Source organism: Mesocricetus auratus, unplaced genomic scaffold, assembly GCF_017639785.1.
Source record: "Mesocricetus auratus isolate SY011 unplaced genomic scaffold, BCM_Maur_2.0 Super-Scaffold_100031, whole genome shotgun sequence".
Lineage (NCBI taxonomy): Eukaryota > Metazoa > Chordata > Mammalia > Rodentia > Cricetidae > Mesocricetus > Mesocricetus auratus.
This window is the reverse complement of record NW_024429212.1, coordinates 11,554,863-11,577,028: the sequence shown is the minus strand read 5'-3', so window position 1 is coordinate 11,577,028 and position 22,166 is coordinate 11,554,863. Positions and strand designations below refer to the sequence as shown.

The 22,166-nt window shown below is 37.7% G+C and overlaps 1 long non-coding RNA gene across 3 annotated transcripts in view; it reads right to left on the bottom strand.

The window, feature by feature from the left end:
- Window positions 1-484: 484 nt before the first annotated feature.
- The window catches only part of LOC121135090, a 34,588-nt gene continuing 12,906 nt past the window's right edge, over window positions 485-22,166 (bottom strand). The window contains exons 4-5 of one of the 3 annotated variants that reach the window (XR_005872279.1): window positions 6,051-6,089; window positions 485-608 (exon numbers count right to left, since the gene is read on the bottom strand). This is a non-coding gene — a long non-coding RNA (uncharacterized LOC121135090). Of the gene's footprint in view, window positions 609-6,050; window positions 6,090-21,284; window positions 21,487-22,166 lie in introns of those variants that run through there. The other 2 variants (XR_005872281.1, XR_005872280.1) reach the window with 2 other exon arrangements.

Here is a 22,166-nt window from a genome sequence, read left to right as displayed (position 1 = left end):
AGGACTTCCATTAGGTTGTCCTGTCTATGAGGGATTGTTGCCTGTGTTTTGCTTTGGTTTGATTTTGAGTATTATTTTTATATTGTTTTTGCTTCTTTCTTTGTTTGGTTTGGTTTCCCATGGGTTTCTTTTAACTTTTATATAATACCTATATTGTATTGATTGCATCAGTTGAAGTGGGAGGGTTGTCCAGCACAATTTCTCAACATCAGCCCGACCTATGTAAGTGTGAAGAAAAAGTAGGCACGTGTGCATTTGTTCAGTCTCTCTGCTTTTGGGTATGGATGTGATGTGGCTAGCTATTTGAGTTTCCACCCTGACTTCTCCTTAGTGACTGACTGTAAACGGTATGGTGAACCCAATACACCAATTCTCTACTAGATTGTTCCGTTGTCAGGAAGTTTTTGGCACACTACAGAAGTGAAACGTAGACATGTATAAAGTACATGTTTGCTTGACATTCCAAAGAGCTTCATACCCCCGATAGATTGGAGAACGGGTATATTTGGAAACAGCATTGTTTTCAAGTTCTTTCTCAACTCTGTCCTCTGCATTGGAGACTCACACTGTAGAAATTACAAGTGCTTCAGCCATTTCCTTTTTGATTCCTAAATCATAAAATATAAAAGTGAGAACAAGATCCTGAAACAAGTTCTTCTGCCTGAAAGACATAGCAATTAAAAGGACACAAAATATTCAGGAATGTAGATTCTCATGTAACTAATAAAAACCGCAAAATTGATTTTTAATGTATTTTTGTTAAACTGCATAATAACTTTGGTAAGATGGTTTGCATGAATCCTCTTATCAATTAGAATTATCCAAAAGAAGGCTGGTAGCATGCATTATCCTCCCTTTCTAGGCCCTGTGTGTGTGTGTGTGTGTGTGTGTGTGTGTGTGTGTGTGTGTGTGTTTTATATTTAGCTCAGATGGGGATAAGGATAAACAAATAAGACAAACTCTTTGCAAATGTATATTTCTAATTCTCAATATTTACAAGTACCTTTAAGCATCTGTTACAGTACCAGGATGTATAAAAGCCATTCTATGGCATTACATTTACCTATATATGTAAATATTCATTCATACACACACACACACACACATATATATATATATTTGTGAGTAGATAGATAGATAGATAGCAAAAGAAATGTAAATTTTTCTTAAAACCTACATCTAACTAGGCAGAAAATATGTGCTTCTTCAGTAGGAAAACCATGCTAATTAAAAGTGCTAATAACATAAAATGCTAAGAAGATATGTATCATATACCTATGTGATTCACTTATTACAGTATCTTAGAAAAATGGAGAGTTATACTGTCTTTGATTACTTTGAAGACTTCTTTTTTGTTGTTTTTGTCACTTGTAAAGAGCATTCTTGCTGCCAGCCTGGTCCCAGAGCCGCATCAATCCCAAATAACACACAGATACTTTATTAGTGACAATGCTGCTGGTCAATGTCCAGGGCTTCTCATTGGCTAGTTCTGTCTTAAGTATTAACCCGTAACTCCTAATATATATATATGGTCATATCTTACAGAGGTTGCAGCCTCATGTGTCCTTTCTTCCTGGGATCACAAGGAGACTCTCTACTCTTGCCTATATTTTCCAGAGTCCTTCTCAACTCCTAGTCCCACCTATCTTGGTTCCCTATTGGCCAACAGTGCTTTATTTATCAACCAATCAGACAAACATATACACAGAAGGACATCCCCCGTCAGTCACTGCTTATGCATTTAAACTTGCTGGTCAGTCAAGGGGCGACAAACTTAGATAATATAAGATAAACTTCAGATAACTCATTAATCAAAGTACAATGATATAAGAAAACTAACTACTTATACAGAATGAGATTAAGTTATTAGTAACAAAGATTTTTTGTTTGGAAATATGATTAAATAACCTTGCAGTAACACAGAAGGTCTAGCTGGAAAATTACTTCACATTCTAATTATTACAGATGCTATTTTTAATGTGTGTTTTTTATTGAAAGAAAAATAAAAAATGGGTGAAATGATTTGCATAAATTATGGACTTAGTTAATTACAGCATCAAGAGATCAGATCTTTTTTTCTCATCAAATAAAATAAGGTGTCCACTGTTTATTATTTTTATTTCTTTTTCAACATCTTTGTTAAAGGAATTAATAATAGTCTTACTCATAAAACCATATTAGGAAAAGTTACTAATAAGTCCACCATTCAGTGTGCTCTTTTTATTTTTTCCTATAATGAAATAAACCTGCAAATCCCTAGGGAGTTCAACACCACACTGATTTAGAACATGATGTGACAATTACTGTATTTTAACAATTGACGTTTGGATCTTCAAATAATGACAGCCTGCATTCACAAATTCAGACAATGAGATACAATACTATTTTGTAGGAAAAAGTAGGTCAGAAGGCATAGGAAAGAAACATGTGGATCCAATAAGACATCTCTTGGATTTCTACTGCCTGAGCATTTCTTCACTTAAAAAGCTGAAAGTCATTTTCAAACAGGAAGATTCTGCTGTGTGTTCCACTGGGATCATTTATGAACCTTGAATAACACCATTTTGGCAACAGTCCCCACACTGCCATACTGTTTGTGTTTTTGAACAGATGAAATTGCATTTGCTCCTGCTTGTAATTTAAATTCATAAGCCTACCCTATGGTAAAACTGACAACTCATTAAAAAAAAAAGACAAAAATATCCTGTTAATCGGGGGATTGGGTTAATGCCTGAAAAGGTTTATGCTTTGATTGAGAATGTTCTTGTTCTTTTTATTCTTCTTGAAGAACATGCAACTTGCTAGGAGAATTAAACAATGAAGTGAAGAACAAGGAACACAGAAACAATTAAGCTTCCTCAATAGGATTACGCTGATAAGCATTTCTCTCAGAGATGGGCTCCTCCGAACAAGGCTGAGCCAATGAACAAAACTAACAAAGCCAACTTTGAATTGGGGATTTAATTTAGATAGCTCTCATCATATGTTCACTTCTTGCCATTCAGCTACAAAGACAGGCATTGATGTGTCTATCCAATGTCTTCCATAATTCTCTATGAATAGTTTCCTCATTTCACCAGGGGCTCCTCATCCTCATCCAGTACCTCACATGTAGAAACTGTTAACCATCTAAAATCTATAGCTCTTATGCTAAGTTTTGCTACCTCTTTGTGTTTTCATATGCTGGAATAGCTACTAGGTACGGTGATGTTTCTGAATCTGTTCAAATCAAAATTATCCCCTCCATTGCATTCTGAGAACTATTCCTACACACAAAAGTTTCTTGGGATGTTCTGGCCTCTAAACTGTTTTGTGTTTCTTTTGCAGCCACACACACACACACACACACACACACACACACAAACAAACAAACAAACAAACACACACACACACCCCTCTGATCTGTATCTAATTTCTCTGACATCCCACCTATGTTCATCTCTGGCTGGTGGTTTTTGATCCACTACCCGTCTTGCCAGGAAGAAATGGTAAATGAACTTATTGTGAAACTTCCATGTTTTTCCTTGAGTCATTATTCTGACCTTGGAGGCGTGTCTATCATGAAGTACCCTTCCTTTTGATTTAAGCCTTTCTAAGACCCAAAAACATCTCAGAGAAGGGCAAGTTCTATGAACACCATCCATGCAAAACCTCCATCCCTTCAGTTTTGCTCAGACTTGAACCTCTTTGCTCAAAAGAGAATGCAGAATAAAGCCACTCCATAAATGCTGATTTTTAAAATATAGTCAATTAAGTACCAATGCATTTAGAGACACCAAACAGTATATGTTAATTCGGGAATTAACTAAATAGGCAGAGCTGTCCGTTGACATCTGTGTTAACGTATGTACTCCAAATAGTCACTTTTTATGCAAGAGAAAGTGACTCCTATTTTCTTTGGATCATTTTATAGTTTCATGTGGTTGTTCAATAATTTTTCAAACATTATACCATCAATAAAACTTAGGAGAATAAGTTTTTTTAATACTGTCCAGCAAGCTTCAGGAGCCATGAATTTCAAGAGTGAATGGATATTACAAAGTTTGTTTCTACCCTGCAGTCTCATTGGTAGAAATGGAACAATGGAGGACAAGTGTCCTTCCATCTACTCACGCGGAGTCTGCACTGTGTGTTTTAAAGTGACTGAGTGGAAAGGTACGGTTGCAGTTCTGTCTCCTTCAGTGGTCCCATTCATAAAAATGGTGAGCAAAGTGAACACACCATGGAAGTAGGGAGCACCAGCTGGTCCCCTAGTTTTGAATATAGATTGGCATCTTTTCCTGAAGAGTAATTCTGCTGCACATGCAGGGATATTACTCAGGTTTTTATTTGTTTGTAAACTAATAAACTAAATGGTTAATTAACCCCTAATAAGAAACACCAGTGAGAAACAAGTTTCATGTCTCTAGAATCAGGAGAGAAAAAATATCAAAAGTCACAGCAAAGCTGGAGAACAAAAGGAGAAGATGCAGTTGTGGAGAGTAGGCATCCAGTCTAAATGGAGGGTTTGGAGAACCTTGAGTGTCGCTTAGCAGAAATGGAAATCTTTGAACCTTTTGAACAGGGAAAGCTGTTGTGATTATTTCATTAGACAGAACCTCTGTGGAAAGCTAGTCTTATACTGACTTGACAGATAACAGTGGTGTTAAGGATGTCTTACATGACTAATGACAGAGACAGGTGCCAACAGAACCCAAGTTGGCTGGAAATGAGAGTCCGTGTTCAGGAAGTAAAGGGCACTGAAGAGGGAGAGGACAGATGGAAGGAAGCATCATCTCCAAGACGAATTCATTGAGTGCTCTTGGACATCAGGATTCCCGTAGCCAAAGGCAGTAGATGAAAGAACTGGCAGATTATTGTGAGAGGACGAAAGTACAGCGCCAAAGCACAACAAGGTATTTAAATTATTGCAAAAGGAGAATGCAAAGCAGCATGCCAATGGAAGATGTTTACTGTAGTTTATAGATGATTCTTCCCTTGTAAATTTATCAACTTCTTCTTGTGAATTACTGTGTTTTATTCTCATCATTTCTTGAGATATAAAGAAGAAATATGAAAGCTTATAAAGAATGGGTAACTTGTTCATTGTTATACAGTGAACACATGATGATGTTGGTTAGGGATCTTTTTTCTTTTTTCATCCCAAAATCGCAAACAGCAGGGCATTCTTAGGGGCTGATAAACAGTCAAAAGCACTTTTAACTTCCTGGAATCAAATATGCTACTCACAATTCCAAAACTAAATAGAACGAGTTATCAATCTATTGAAGTGCAGCAAGAGGCTTAGATAAGCTTAAGACATAAATTCTAGCAAAGCAAAGGTATAAATTCTTTACCAAAGTAAAGGTGAATTATCCCATATTTTTTAAAAAATAAAAATGAAGAAGCAAGATGAACTGCTATCCATATGAGGCTGTAGAGGTATTCTAGACCTTGGGGACCACCTAATATCATAAGCGCATTGTGGCAGGGCAGGCTTAATTGTAGTCTTTAAGTCTATTCCCAATTTAAATAAAATTTTCTGACTCCAAATGTAGCAGACAAATGAACACTAAAGCATGGAAAGGGCTCTTGACCATTAATTATTATATGAAATGGATATTATGTTTCTCTCAGGCTGCAAAATCTTGTACCTACCTTTTGCCTTGTTTTTAAAATTTGACAACTCATAAAACCATTAGGGACAGTCCTATGATGATACATCTCAACTAGGTTGTACACAGAAACACAAGGATGTATTAGCTCAATCCTGCTGTTGAAATAGTTTGTGCTTAGGGCCATGAACACCCCTTTCTAAGAAGAAGGTGGTTTCTGGGAATCTCTTTAGACCTTAATTTCATCATGGAAGCTGGAAGTTCATTTAAAAGAACAAAAACATGGCAAGATTTCCATTTGGTAATAATTATTAACTGTTGTTCTGGGTCAAGAAAGAAACAAACAAAAAAAAAAGAAATTAAAGCCTTCCTAGAATTCAGTGAGAATGAAGACACAGCAAACCCAAGAATTAACAGCACAACTAAAAGCTCTAGAACAAAAAGAAGCAAGCTCACCCAGGAGGAGTAGATGCCAGGAAATAATCAACTTGAGGGCTGAAATCAATAAAGTAGAAACAAAGAAAACAATACAAATAATCAATGAAACAAAGAGTTAGTTCTTGGAGAAAATCAACAAGATAGGATTTTCAAAGACTAGAAATTCTATTATTTTATGTGCTCTGTCTGTTACAGCTTAATTTTTTTCTTGTTAACAAATATCCTTACCAAAATTGATTTTTGGAAACAAAACTTTTATTTGGCTTAAAATTCTAGCTTGTAATTCACCAATGAGGGAAGTAAAAACAGGTGAACAAATGACCTGCCAAGGCAGCCCTTCTTGTTATTTCTTGACCAAAACACCTGCTTCACAGACAGATAAGGTTGCCACGAGCTACAGAAAATGCTGCTTTCTGGTTCACAGGCAGGATTTAGCTTTCCTATATAGTCTAGGACCACCTCCCTAGGGTTTGATTCCTCCCACAGTGGGCTGGGTCCTCCTACACCAATTAGCAAATGAGGGTTTCCCAGATATATGCCCACTGGCCATGGTAATCCAGATAATCCCTCATTTGAGAATCTCTCCTGGTTATTGTAGTCAAGTAGAAGCTAAAGCTCATCAGGCCATTATCTCAGTAAACTCTGCTGGTTCCTGGTGATCACGATTTATGAGTCTAGTAAGGAACTTTGTGCATTGATGGGAATTTTACATTTTCTCAGCTTTCTGATATGGTACCCACAGGTATTATATTTCTCCTATGTAGTGTAATATGAATAAAGACATCCTGCAATGATTTCTAATTTAAAAATCAAATGCATTTCAATAGTGTCATTTTATAAGACTTCTCTTAATAGAATCTCACCTAATCACTATAAATAGAAAGCTCAAAATCCCATTCTGTGCTTTGATTTTTTTACAATCCCTTCTGGATGAATGTGCATATTGTTTTTTTAACTATCTTAACAATTTGATGCTTATACATTTTATATTCAGCAAGCACTTTAATACAATTTACATTTAAAAATATATCTTTGTCCTAATTGTGAAATAGTATACTGAAGTCCCCACCATCAACAACCAATGTAATCCAAGTGTTGTCCATGCAGATTATATTTACTAAAACTTATGCAAATAATACAAAATCCAAACCAATTCCCACACTTAACAGGCAAGCTAGAATTTGACACATTATATATATATATATATATGTATATATATATATATATATATATCTTTTGCTCCTGTTTGGTTACTTGTCTGTTATTTCTCTCCTGGATTTTGGTCACTTCCAATGGTTAAGAACAATTATGAATACTACACACTTTTCTACTGTAGCATTTATTTTAATACTAAGAGCTACTTATGAAATGAATGTTGGCATTGTATGTTACACACTTCAAAGCACTTGCCAGTAGTGATACTTCCTGTACCAGAAAACCCATATAATGCAGCCAGTTGAGCATTCATTCCTTGCAGCCTTTCTCTTCCCTTTCTTGGGCCAGCAGACTATATCCATCCACAGTTCACGTCAGTAACTCTTGGTTCCCGTTCTTGACATCTGAATGTTTAATTCATCTGGGTTTTATTAGTCTGCTTGCTGTGAGGTAGGGATTTAGTTTGTCTTCCTTTTCCACGTGGATAGCCAATTGGCCCGGTTCTGTATGTTAAATAATTCATCCTTGTTCCCCATGATAAAAAAATGTCATCTTTATCCAGCTGACTTCAAACGTATGCACAATATATATTTGGCCTGTCCATACACTTCCTTCCCTGTGCCATTTTTTTTGGTCTGTGTCATCCTACAAACATGCCTGACATCTTAACCACGGGGTAACTTGGAAGATGGATGGAGTGGGGGAGTGGGTGAAGCAGAAGGCTGGAAGCTGGTGACATGACAGGATTCAGCACAGGGAAGGACAGAAATCAAAATCTACTGACATGAAAGTCCCCTTTCCTGGGAGGACTTGAAACAAGAAAACTCTACGGGGAAATGGTAACAAGAATTAGAAACAAAGTCTTCAAGGTTTGCTCTTCATTTGTTTATCACCAATAATCTAGAGTGGTGGTTAGACCAGCACACAATAGGAAGCCAATCAAGGTGGCCACGCTCTCTGGAGAAACAAGAGTGTAGAAAGTTTGATGCAGAGTTAGGAAAGAGTGCTTGTTTGTCAGTTTCAAGAGCAGACTGTTTGCAGTAAGACAACTCTGTTTCTTTAGTTGTCCAGAGAACAAGGTTAAAGACTTTCTTAATTACGCATCTCAGTGGCAAATATGGGGCACTATTTTTGAATGGATAGGTCACAAACTCACATGAGCTTCTAATTTTAAATTTAATATAAATTTCTGCTAAAACTGTTTGATGAAATATGAAATGTTGGTGAGTTAAAGAATTATGAGAGTACTTTATTTTTGTGCAATAAATATTCTCATTTGAACCTTAAATTACTTTACAGTGCACATAAAAATGATTACCTTTATGGCTGTGCTAGCCAGCACAAATGTTTCACATGGGCTTAAATATGACATGTTCCCAGGCATACCATCTATTCTACACATCAGGAGACTAGCAAGATATGGTTACCCACAAAGCCAAGGTCTGTGTAGCTCCTGATACGCATTCCTTAAATACTTGCTCTATGAAAATATCTTCCTGCCAGAGTTATATGGAAAGAATGGAGTCAGACAAGAACAGAACTCCAGTGTAAGGAAAATAAAGGGAACGCAAATGATATACATTTTTACAATATCATAATGAGTGTTGGTGTGTCTTAGCACCATCTGTTTAGGTAATTAAGCACAAATATTGAAATGCCAGGCTACCTCTCAGCAAGAAACGAAGTTGAATCCGTAGAGGATTCATGAAAATGTGTTAAGACCTCACTCAAACTCCCCAAAGTATATTCACAAGTAAAGACTATTTGCTTCTTTCTTTTTTTTTCTTCTTTAATTGTTTGCTTATCACAAGGATTACAAAAAACTTCCTGGCTTTTTGCCAAAGTCTCCATGAACTTACCCAGAGAGGAAGGAGAAACTGAGCAACAGGGAGTAGCTGGTGTTGCTGGTAAGGTGGGAAAATCATCACGAGGTTGTGCAGGGCAGGTAAGGTTCTTAAAAGACTGCATATGGGGTCTGCATAAGACCAAACTAGACTCCGTTAATGTAGGTGACAATGGTGTGATTGGGGCAATATATGAGGCCACTGGCAGTGGGTCCAAGACCTAACTCTAATGCCCAAACTGACTTTGTAGGGAAAGGGGGCCAGTCAAAGAAACACACCCTGAGCAGAGCCAAAGAAACACACTTTGGCCCTGCAACCAGAACCAAAGAACCTGAAACCAGTGCCAAAGGAACACACTTTGTCCCTGGAATCAGAGTCAGTGAAAGAAATGTACCCTGGCCCTAAAATTGTAGCCAAAAGGCTAAAAAGGACCAGAGAAAGAAACACACTTTGGCCCTGAAACCAGAGCCAAATATGATCCTAATCCTATACAGAGAACTAACCAATCCTTGAGCAGAGCTCTAGCCAATCTGAGCTCAGCACTGAAATCGGACCAATCCCTACAATGGAAAAACTTCCCTGCCCCCAAGAATCCCTATATAAACCCTGTGTATGTTCAGCTTGGCTGGTCCAATAAACCCCTTCAATGAGCTTTGGGTGAAGATCTTCTTTTGCGGAGACGGCGGAGCAGAGGCAACCCTGGGCAGAGCATAGCAGAGCAAGCAGGTCTGTAACACTTTAGCAGGGGAAACCTTCCCTTGGCAGAGCTGACTTATTACACACAGATCCCTGCTCTCTGCTCTCCAGGAGCAGAGCTGAACTGTAGCAACTTCGCCCGAGAAACCTCCTGCCGATGTTCTCCTGGGAGAACATCCCCAGCTGGAAGACCCTGTCCTGAAGCAGAGGGGATACACTGGGGAAGCCTTTCCCTGAGGTAGGGCTGTAAGCTGCCAAGCTTACTGCAATCTGTGGTGGTCCTTGGCTCCCGAGCTCCAGGATACCTTTCCACCTGACCTGTGTAACACTGAGTATCCTGTGACTTCCATGTGCCAGAATACCTGACCCATTCCGATCCGCCTGAAACAGACTTAGTGGAGCCCATTCTATATGGAGAGATACCTTGCCCAGCCTAGAGTAGGGGTGTTAGGAGTGGGGAGATGCCTTAGTCCTGTCTCAATGAGATGATAGGACAGACTTAGTAGACTTCTTATGGGAGGCCTTACTGTCTCCATGGAGCAGATAGAAGGGGGGAGTAATGGAGTGGGAGGGAAAGAGGAAGGGGGAACTGGAACTGAAATGTAAAAGCAAATTAATAATTAAAAAAAGGAAAAAATAAGGCTCCATGTGGGGATGAGCTCATTCTCCTGGAGTAACTTCCTGGTGTGGACCTACAGGTCTCCTGCTGTCATCTTACAGTGGGCTGCAATACTCAGCAACCACAGAGAGTCAATGTCAATTTACCCTCAGTCCACTGTTTCTCCCTTGCTTTCGGTTGTTTAGATATGTTTGCTTTCTCCTTTAGAAACCTTTCCTTTCTCTGCTCAAAACCATTGCCTTGCTCTTCCTAATAGTCTTTAAACAAGGAGGTAACAAGTTGCCCATTCTAGCTTAAATGATTAAAAATATCATCACACTTTCACTTGTTACTCAATACCTGTTTGATTCTCAGCATATTTGATCTATCCCACAGTAGGTAAGGCATCTTAAATCACAATGTTTCGGTGAGTGAAAATGACTACCAAGTCTCTGAACTCTCCCCACATATGATGAACACGTTTCTCAAACTTTATTTTGTTTCGTCCTATGAGGGGAACAGACACACAAGGATAAAAGTCTCTCCTTACAATTTAGATCTGACACACCAAACTCTAGGCTCAAAGGCTCATGTTGCTTATCTGCTGCTTTATGCCCCCAGGGCTTCAGGAAGCAACCATTATCTTTGCATGGCAACGAACACACAAGAAGCAGCACTTTATGTTTCCTCTGTGACTGTCTGCTAATAAGGAGATGCAGATGATCCGAGATCTCTCTGTTTCAAGTGTTAACAGGAAGTATCCACAACACCAACACTCATGGAGAGGGGAGCTCTGGGTACCAGTCAGACCCAGCAGGAAGATATCTGTGGTCTATTTCAACCTTGATTTAAAACCTCTTTGATGGAGTCCTAGATATGACCCTCACCCAATTGTAACCTACATTCCTTGGAAGAAATGTTTCCCATGAAGCTTCAATATTCTGTCGATTTTTCTAGAAAAAAACTAATAGGTTTCAAAAGTACAGAGACTGAGAAAAGGGGGGAAGGAGGGAGGCAGAGGGGAAGGGTGAGGGCAAGAGTAACAGGGTGTCAGGTGTAAGATAAGCCAATAGTCAAAAGATCACATGAAATGAGAGGGAGGGAGGGAGGGAGGGAGGGAGGGAGGGAGGGAGGGAGGGAGGGAGGGAGAGAGGGAGGGAGAGACAGAGAGAGAGACAGACAGAGAGAGAGAGAGAGAGAGACAGAGACAGAGACAGAGACAGAGACAGAGACAGAGACAGAGACTATATCAGGATGCACGGAATAAGATGAATCCACAGTTAAAAGACTACAAGAAATATTATGACAGAGGTGACATGACCACTGAGATGAGAATATAGTAGACCCAGGAATATGGAAAGGAGCTTTTGCAATTCAATATAGGTTGCACCCCAGTGATTGAAAAATACGTTTAGTGCATTTGTAATTAATATCTGTGAACTTACTTTCTATTGCTAAACAATAGAATGTGTGGATTGTAAAAGTGCAAACAAATCAGTTTCAGAGTGTCTCAAGGATTTTAAGATTAGCTTTTGTCATATTCCAGCTGTCAGAAGAAGATAATAATCGTGAAAGTTTCTGCTCTTGGCCAAAATGCATCTTCCCACTTTATGAATATATATAATAGCAATATACATACACATACTCTGTGTGTGTGTGTGTGTGTGTGTGTGTCAATCTATTATTATCAAGAAGTTAGGATCCTGACAGTGTAGTTCAATGGTAGAACAATCTGCCTCTGTATATGAGAGCCTTGACTTAACTCTAAAAGTCAAAATTAAAGGAAAGGAAAAGTTAAAATCATGAAATACAACATACAGACATCTGGTAGAAGACAGTGGTCTTCAGTATATGAGTATTAAACCCTCAAATGGACAACACAACTTTCTCCATAGAGAATTTCCCAGGGGAGCAGTTAAAGGGGGAATGAAGGTGGACCACTGGGTTTCCAGTGTTGGAACCTGTGATATGGTTATGCAGGTGAGACAAGCTAACAGGAACAGCCCCAGAAAACAGACAGCCACAGATAAAGCTCATAAGATCCGAAAGTCTGAAAGAAGAGATCCAAGAAGCTGTGTGTCAGAAGAGGAGAGAGCCCCACATTGGGAATTGAAATGAGCGTTCCTATCACTTCAGCAACTGAAAATGACAAACATGTCCGAGGAAAATTAGTATTTTACAAAAAGACTCAGAAAAGTACTCATAGGATTACGAGTATCAAAAATTTCCAGCCAAATAAACGACACATGTATGCAAATATGAAGGCAAACTTAACCAATATCAAGGAACACAGTTACTTACTACAAAGCCAGGAAGAAACAATACAGAAGGTAGAATTAATAACAAGAGAGGAAAACATGTTTCATCATCACATTGTTCTTCTTAAAGGAACTGAAGGAACAAGGCACCATGTTAAGAGAAGAGGAAGATGAAAACACAAACACGCCTTCAAGAAAAACAACCAAGCACTAATTAATCTAAACAAGAAAACTAACATATGGACAGAAAAAATATATTCCTAATACTGAATTTTGAATAAAAGTACAATATAATTGAAGGATTAAAAATTTATGCCCAGAGAATTATATAGACTACCATAGAAATATTTGTACCCTCCATGTTTGTTATTGATTTATTCATGGTAGCAAAGAATTGAATTAATCCAGTTGTTAATCAGCATATGTATAGGTAATGGAACTTTGAATACTATTTATATTGAAAAAATATAATCACAAGCTTAGGAAGACAATAGATAAAGAATATCGAAGATTAAGTGAGATCACACAATCTTAGAGAGACTTAAACTGCATGTTCTTCCTTCTATGTGGTAATACAGGTTTATATACAAACAAATGTACATTTTGGTTGATTCTAACATGAAGAATAAAGAACAAATAAGACTATACATAATGGGGAATGAGAAGAATAGAAATATAACTCATGAAAAATGATACAAATATAGTTCTAACTGTTATGGAATTTTTGTTTGTGACATATAAGCACATAAAATATATTCCATAATGAAATGTGAAACAATGTAAGGATACAAAGATTCCAAATGGCTATTCTAATTTTACACAAGTCCACTGAAATGTATAGACTAGGTCTGGTTAATTATGCATGTTTTTTTTCAGTAAATGTAAAAATTTTATAATAGCTTATAAAATTAAAAAGTAAACAAAAAAGACAAATATAAATAAAAGAGAAAGATTAGATAGAATCTAGATGAATAGAAATGGTAGATGATAGATAGAAGATTGGCAGATTGATTTTTAGATATATAGAAACTACAGATCCAAGCCCCCTCATTAAGCTTCAAGGTTCAACACTTATGCAAAGAGAACCATAGCACAGCAGGTCAAATTATCAGGAAGAGAGTATATTTGCAGTATCCTGGTCGGCCTGGCAAAGGATAGGAAAGGGAGTGTCTTAACTACTTGTATCAGTGTTGTAGCAAAACACACAACAAAAACAACATCTGGAAGGCATTATTTTTGCCTCACCATACAATGGTGCTTTTCGTCATGACAGGGAAGTCCCAGCAGCCTAAGTGTGAGTGGACAGCTGACTGGCCACATTGCATCTGCAGTGAAGATGGGTGTGGAGATGAACCCGTGTGCTCAGTTCACCTGTTTTTTCTTTATTCAGTCCTGCATCGCAGCCCACAAATGGATGCTGCCGCCACATGCAAAGTCTCCCCACCTTCACTCATCTCGTTCAGATTATTCCTCACAAGCCTGCCTACAGGTGCCTCCCCTGTTTGAGTCTATATCCTGGCAAGATGACCATTGGCATTAATAATTATAGAAAGGAAAAGTTAGAGAAATTATTATGTCCTGCAACCAGCACGGGATAGTGTGCGTGTAACTGTAAATCATACCTTCCTTCTAGTTTCAGCCTTGGCTCTGGAAGGCAACATTTCACTGTGGTGTTGATGCTGGCTCTACCGTCCCATTATCCATGTATCCTGACAAAATGAAAATCACCAGAATCTCTAATACCTGCCTTGTTTGAAGCAGCTTTTAAACATAATTAGCATATAATTAGTTTTTATATGATTAACATCATGTTTTATAACATCATTTGCACCAAATCGTTTGTTTTAGACTGCATTGGTGTCCTGTGTTCAAGAAGAAAAAAGTTGAATATTGACGACAATTACATGAACACTAGCCAGCAGCTTCACAGACTAAGGCCAAGAGACTTAATTTTGAATATAACATTATTGCTGATAATAAATTATTGCCCTTAAAATAAGAACTCAACAAATTATCAGAATGACAATCAACCATCTAAAGTTTTGATTCTGCCTGCAGATACACATTTTCACCTATTCTATTTTTCTTCATTTTGTGCTTCCAGCTGTCAGAATCAGAATCAATCTTACCAGCTGATTCAAGGCTTAATTTTTTTCTTGATAACCTCATTTTCAAAGGCTTCATCAGAGTAAAATATTCTTAGCAAAGGTACATTTTTCTGCTTTTAGCAAAGTTTGGGAGAAAGAAAAATCAGATAAAATGTAAGAATCAAACTGATATAGAAACTCAATGTCTATTAAATGAAACTCCTGGCAGGTCTTTTACAGGAACTTGTTGAGCTCACTCTAAAATATGTAGAGATGCAAACTTTTTGTAGAGTAGATGAGATAACTGAATTTAGAAAAAGAATGTGTCGGAGAACAAAAGCAGACAAATTTGTAAACCTATTGTGAAACGATAATGATTTAGACAGTGTAGGTAGGGGTTAATGGCATAGCTACCTAATCGGTAGAAAGAAATAGACTGTTTAAATATAGATCTGCACACACATGAACGGATTCTCAACAAAGATGCAAAGTGGGGAAACGATGGATTGGGGTGGTAGTTCAGTAGGTAGAATGTGTACAGAGCATGCGTGAAGCCCTTGGTTAAGTGTGAGACCACATAAAGAAGACATTAGAGTGTATGCCTTTAATCTCAGCAGGTGATAGCAAGAAAATGAGAAATCCAACCCATCCTTGGATGCATAGGGAGTGCCAGGGCAACCTACGCTACATGGGACCCTGCCTCAAAGGTGAACACATGAATGAATGAATGAATGAATGAATGGTGCTTGAATGATTAACTGTGTGTGTTGGTAAAACAAAATAAAACAAAAAGCAACTTTCATAGTTCAAAATGGATGGTGGCTCCAAATGTAACAATAAGCCATCTCAAACACACAGCATTTGTGACCTTGGACTGGGCAAAATTTTAGGTAGAATGTCAGGAACATTGTATAATTTTTAAATGATGCATTTAAGGGCTTAAAAATTAAAACTTTAAGGAATTGGCAATAGGGTGGGAGGCTGGGGGGGAAGGGGAGTGCGGGAGGAGGAGAGGGAGAGGGAACTGGGATTGACATGTAAAACAAGCTATTTAAAATTAAAATAAAAATGATAAAAAATTAAAACTTTTCATTTCTAGTGACATCTAGTAAATAGGAGTAGAATAAATTCACAGGCTTTCCATTTAAAGAGGGTATACATGATAACTATATAGATATCAGTGTTAATTGCTTGTATCCATATAATGTTGACTGATACTTGCAAGTCATTACATATCTTGAAATAGCTCTCTGAAATATACCAATGTGGTAAATGCAAGAAAAAGAAGGAACTAACACATCTAACAAAATGGGTGGCTCCCAAAAGATTTTATGTAAGTGAAATGCATTGGGCCTCTCCTCTCTCTCTCTCTCTCTCTCTCTCCTCTCTCTCTCTCTCTCTCTCTCTCTCTTTGTCTGTCTGTCTCTCTCTCTCTCTCTCTCTCACACACACACACACACACACACACTCATGCAAAGACCACATAATCTAATTGTAGTATTGAAATTTCTAAAGTTTCAAGGTAATCTCTAGCCACCGACCAGTTCAGCATTTCATGGAAGAAGGGGCTATCTCAGGGAAAGACAGTAAGCCTGAATTTTCAACCAACAACCTAAGAAATTGCTTTGAGATTATAGAATATAGTCATTCTTTGGGCAATGATTCCAATAATTTATGTGGACAAACGTGTTTCATATTCTGCATTATCATAGTCCAGTTCATTGTTTGCTATGGCTGTCTCATTTTCCTAAAACAAAGAGAAAGTCTAAGAGTTTCTTTCTGACATCATCAGTGTCTTTTTCTTCATCTCTCCTCCATCTAGGGTGGTAGCCTTAGCTCCTGGTCAGGCTGCTGCTACATTCACTCCTTACATGTACTCCTTACATGTTAGCATGTGGAATCACCTGTGTTTACTGACACACGCTTCTGAACATTGAGTAAAACTCCTGAAGTTCACAGAGGGAATACGGTACCTATTGGGTGTGAGTGCCTGTCAATGACTGATGACTGAGTGAATAAATGGTGATGGTTGCTAAAGTGCAGATGTTGTCAGGAGACCAACTGCTCTTCCCTCCATGCTTGTGGCAGTCTGGGACTTGCTGATGTTTGCCTTTGCTGACTGAGGAGGAAAGAGCAGGGGCAAGTAGTCTCACAAATATTTAGATTCTGTGTGTAAATACCAAGGGCCAGAAGAACTCTTTAGACCAGCCAAAGGGAACTTCACTATAACACCAGGAGGTGATTAGGAAGGTAAACACTTCGACAACATGCAAAGAGATATTCCAGAAGGATCAGCTTCTAAGGTCATGAGAAGAAAACTCTGGTTTGTTTATTTTAGCTAATATGGATGCCAGTTTTCATAAGTGCTGTCTAAAGCAGAAGTCCTTATGCCTAGCAAGCAGCTCGAATAACCAACAAACTGTGTGTGAGAACGGTCGTTTTATTTGAAACAATATGATTTTCAATGCCTATGTGAGTGAATTTGGATTAGGCCTCAGTCTATGTTAAAAAGAAGTAAGCACATACATAATTTCAGTCCTTAAAATTTCTCAATAGCTCAAGATTTTGTAAGTTCTTGATGACCAAATGTTTATCTTTAAACACATTACCATATAGCATTAGTCTAATACACCTTTCGAGATTAAATGCATGGTCATAGCATGGTCAAACAACCAAGTGATATTATATCCTAAATTGTAAGTTAACACATAGATTGCATGTTTACAATATCAGTAAGGCTACACAATGATATCATTTTTAAAAGTATAAGTTAATATAATATTTCCAGGATAATTTGCTAATAATATACCATTGAATTTATTCTTTTTGAATAAAGTAGTGCCAAGAATAAAATATAAACTCTATGTGGTTTTGATTTGAGGCTTCCCTATAGTAGATAGATAGATATTGCCAAAATGCCAATAGTTTGCACTTAGCAGTTTTCACTTTGTATTCTGTACAAATTCACCTCAGTATCTGAGATGAGGGGAACTAGTGCATTATCGTGCAGGTCTACTTGACCAAGGAAAAATTATGGTTTCATCTTAGTACTCCTGAATCTGAACTGACCAGAGGTATTCTATTGTTACCCCTCTGCATTAGTGGATTGAACTAGCCGAATTGAGAAGCTGATGGGAGTAGACTTCTGGTACAAAAGTTTATTATCTGGTGGATAAATTCTGTAGCCTGGACACCTGAGCAGAAAGAGTCAGGAAGATTTCTCAGGAAACTTCTCCCCATGTGTCTACAACTCTACACTGTGTGTGTCTGTGTCTAAATTTATTCCCCTAAAAGTTCACCCTAAACACCTCTTTAAATATTCATTCTGTTAACAAATAATAGTCTTAGGTTCTGGGTATTGAAATTCATCATTGAAATATGGGGGTTCACAATTCAGTCCTAATGTTTCTAAAGATTGAGATCCAAATCTGACTTGTCAATTAGCAGTGACCTACTTTTTCCTCCATTCTGAAATTACCTGCAAGAATATGTTTTCCTTTAATCCACTGGGGCATTCATTCAGAAATCTTGACCTTTCATGATCAAGAGAAGATCAATGTTTTATTTCCTGCAGAGTCTATGATTTCAAAACCCAGGATTCACTCAAGATAAATGATCAAGATGGGACATTATAAGGGATATTAAAAAAATCGAGGAACCAATAAAATTAGTAGTGAAGCTCAAAGAAATATAAGCATACCAAAAGATCATCAGGTGTCATCACCAAACAAAACTAAAAGCAAAGGAGTGTAGCTATGGACCCCACACCGAATCTTTCCCAACCATTGTCATATAAAGCCCCACCCCACTCTAAGTCCTTAAGTTGATTATTTGAAAATTCATTTAATGTATGCTTTCCTGGAAGTGTCTCCTGAGATATTATTAGTGGACATTTTTTAGTTTAAATTCACATCAAAGTCTTATAATTCATCAAACTCTCTCTCTCTCTCTCTCTCTCTCTCTGTGTGTGTGTGTGTGTGTGTGTGTGCGTTGTAGAAAAAAACTCACTTTGACCTGTGTCTACATATCTGTCCCATGAATGCATAGCCAAAGGCTGAATGTGGGGAATATTGGAAAATGGGGGAAATAATCACTGACATTGTCTCTATAAGTTTTCAACCTCAAAAAATAAAAGAATGGAGATTTCACTTACTTTACTGAGATGAAAAAGTGTTGTAGGATAAACTTTTCTGAGAGGAAAATATGGTAAAACTATCTTAATCTGTACAATACCCTTACAAATCAGATAAAACTACTTTCCTGTCACAGGTGACTATGCATATCTCCTTTGGTGCCCTTAACACTGACTTACCAGGTCTATCATGAATGTCTTAGTGTTGTCATCAAGATTGACTGAGCTTGTTTATAGAGAACTGGGACATAAAAGTAAAACTATAAGCTGTATGTCTACAACAGAGTGAATGCTTAATAAAAAGTGTTATATCTGCAATTTGTATAATATTTTGCATGTTAAACTAAACTTCCCTACTAATCACAGTGTTTATTATTAAGTAAACTTTATGAAACAAAAAAGCTTGCACCAAAATGATTGAGGTTGCCATTCACCAAGAAAAATTATGCATAAGTTAAAATGATTACAATCTTATATGAAAAGCAAACAAAAAATTTGCAATAAAAATTTTTTTCTGAAAATCATTAAGCAAAATATGAATTAGTCACATTAAAATAAAGAATCCATAACTAAGGGACTGCTGGCCACCTTCCAGGAAAGTAGAATTACTGGGTGCTGTCAGCTGAGGCTTCAGTGTCTTAATGGTGTCAAACATGTTTGCCTCTAAATTATTCAGTGTCAGTCTAGTCTAAGTTCAGGGTACTCAGATCCTCTGCACTCTTTGTATTTGTCTGGAATTAAAGTGCTGCCTCTAAGTTCAATAACTCAGACCTCTCCTACCTAAGGGCAGAAGAAATTATGTTCCATCATCAGATGAATAACTGATGTGTCAATGTCTAGGAGGGACGAGGTTGGAAAATATGAATACCATGGATTTTTGAGAGCTACTTTGCAAATTATGGATAATGAAGCCAGTTATAGTTTTAAGTTATAATTTGAAATGCTGCTCCCTGTCCCTTAATATCCAATGTCTATGATGAGGATGGAATGAAAAGTGTGCTGTCTCTGACTACTTCATTACGATAATTTTGTTGAATTCCTCTCCGGGAACCCTTAGGTGTCCATTTCTTAAAGGTCACCATTACTGGACAGCTACTGTATTACTTTGATAGTAGCCCATCTATTTGCTTTTCCTGCATTTCCAGTGCCATCTGTACATCACAGGCAGCATCTGTCTCTTTTATCACTTTTCAAGGGAAGCCAATGGACAAGATACTCTTCTGGCAATGGATGCAAAAAGGGAAGTTGTTTTGATGTGGTAACCCATTTCTGTTTCCCCAGAGAATTCAGTGACTTGGACTCAGTGTAGCTCTAGCAACTGATGGCAGTTGTGACTATTGCTACCTGGGCTGTGGGAGTTGTAAAATGAAAGAAAACATATGTTCTGCAGCCTGATTCCAAGAAGGGAGGTTTCCTTGGGGGATCAAGCTTGACACATTGGCACACTGGATCCAGGGTCCACTGGACCCCAAGATCCAGGACAAGGATGCTTACAGTGACAATAGTATCAGTATACAGTGATATAAGAGAAATGATAAAGAATACTCAGGCCAAAAAACTTGGAGCCAAACCTTATCAAAGGGCTGGAGAGATTCCTTAGTGAACTAATCCTAAATATTCACACAAGGGCCGGGTGGTTTTGCTTATGTCTGTAATCCCAGTACTCTGATATAAAGATGGGAGACGAGGATAGAAAATGTATAGAAATTTGCAGGCCAGTTGCCTTACTGTCTGCAGCAGGGAAGAACAACCACAAAAAGCCCCTGTCTCCAACAAGACAAAGTAAGGACCGAGGACCCAGATTGTCGTCTGACATTCATAAACACACAATGCACACTCACTCACACACCTAAGTCATGCACATAGACTCACATGCTTTCCACACACATAAACCTATACAAAACAGTAAGAGACACAAATGAAGGTCACACTAGAAGAATCATGCACTGTAATCGATTGTGAATTTTTTCCCATGTGGTGCATGGATAGTTTAACCTTGGCAGATCAACAAGCAAGGTTCATTCAATCAGTGAAATGCAAGCCACATGTGATCATCCTGTAAAGTGTCTTTCTTTACCTTCAAATGTATGTTGGGTATAGATGCACATATGTGCACTCATATGGATGCCCACTGAGGCCAGTAGAACTCCTAAAGCTAGAGTAACAGGCAGTTGACATAGGTTCTGGAAGAGAACTGTAGACCTCTAGAAGAGCCTACAGCACTCTTAACTACTGATCTGTTTTTAGCCCCTTGTTACCTTAACACACCCAGAAAAACATATATAATGAATCCCAATGCTCCTTTATAATAAAAGCAATCAACCAACAAACTAAGCATACAAAGACTGTACCTCAACATAATGAAAGCTATGAATTACAAGTTACAAATAACACCATACTTAATTATAAAATGTGTCAAGCGTTTCCAAGATCAGAAGAAATGCAATGATTTCCACACTTCCCTATTTCATTATATTCGTTTTATTATGTTATGTGTGTAGATAAACGTGTAAGCAAGCATACATCAGAGGACAACATGTGAGAGTCACTTCTTTGTGTTCATCAAGCAGATCAAACTGAGGTTTTCTGGCTTGCTGGCAGACTCCATTAGCCACTAAAGCCAACTTGTCAGCTCATGATACCTGCCCTTCCTCTCCGCTTGTGTGAAGCCTTGACCAGATAAACTAGAAAAGAAGAATAAAAATATGTGCATTTAAGCTGAAAGAGAAAGCATAATTTGCCTATTTGTAGGTGACAGAAACATATACATTGAAATTCCTAAAGCTTACAATGGAAAACTGTAGAGTAATTTCAGTAAAAAAAATATCAAAATAGATGATAGACATAGAAACTTCAGCATCCTTTTGAAACATAAACTGTCTGAGAAACATAAAGAAATACATTTCACTTACAATAGCATAAAAAGAGCATAGGCCACTGAAATGTTTTGTGAAAGAAGAGAGAGATATACATAGACAAAGTAACATAAAACTTGTCTGAATTTTCTAAATAGTACAGAGCAGAGCTTCTGTGTTCACGGAGAGGAAGACTATTGTCAAACACTCATTCTACCCAAAGCAATCTAAAGACTTGGTGCAGTCACTATCAAACTAGCAATTCCTTTTTCACAGAAAAAGAAGACAAAAGAAAAGTGAAACAACAAACGTCGTTTTCACTCAAGTAAATTATGCAATAGGTAACAGAAAGCCTTACACATTCCAACTTCAAACTGCATATCAATGTTACAGAAAATAGGAAATAGACTTCCCAGGTCAGAGGGAAGATAACCTCCGGGTAAATCTCTGTGTAAGGGTGTCAGGGAAGCAAAGCTTCTGGATTATGCAGAGAAAGAAAAAGGAATTGG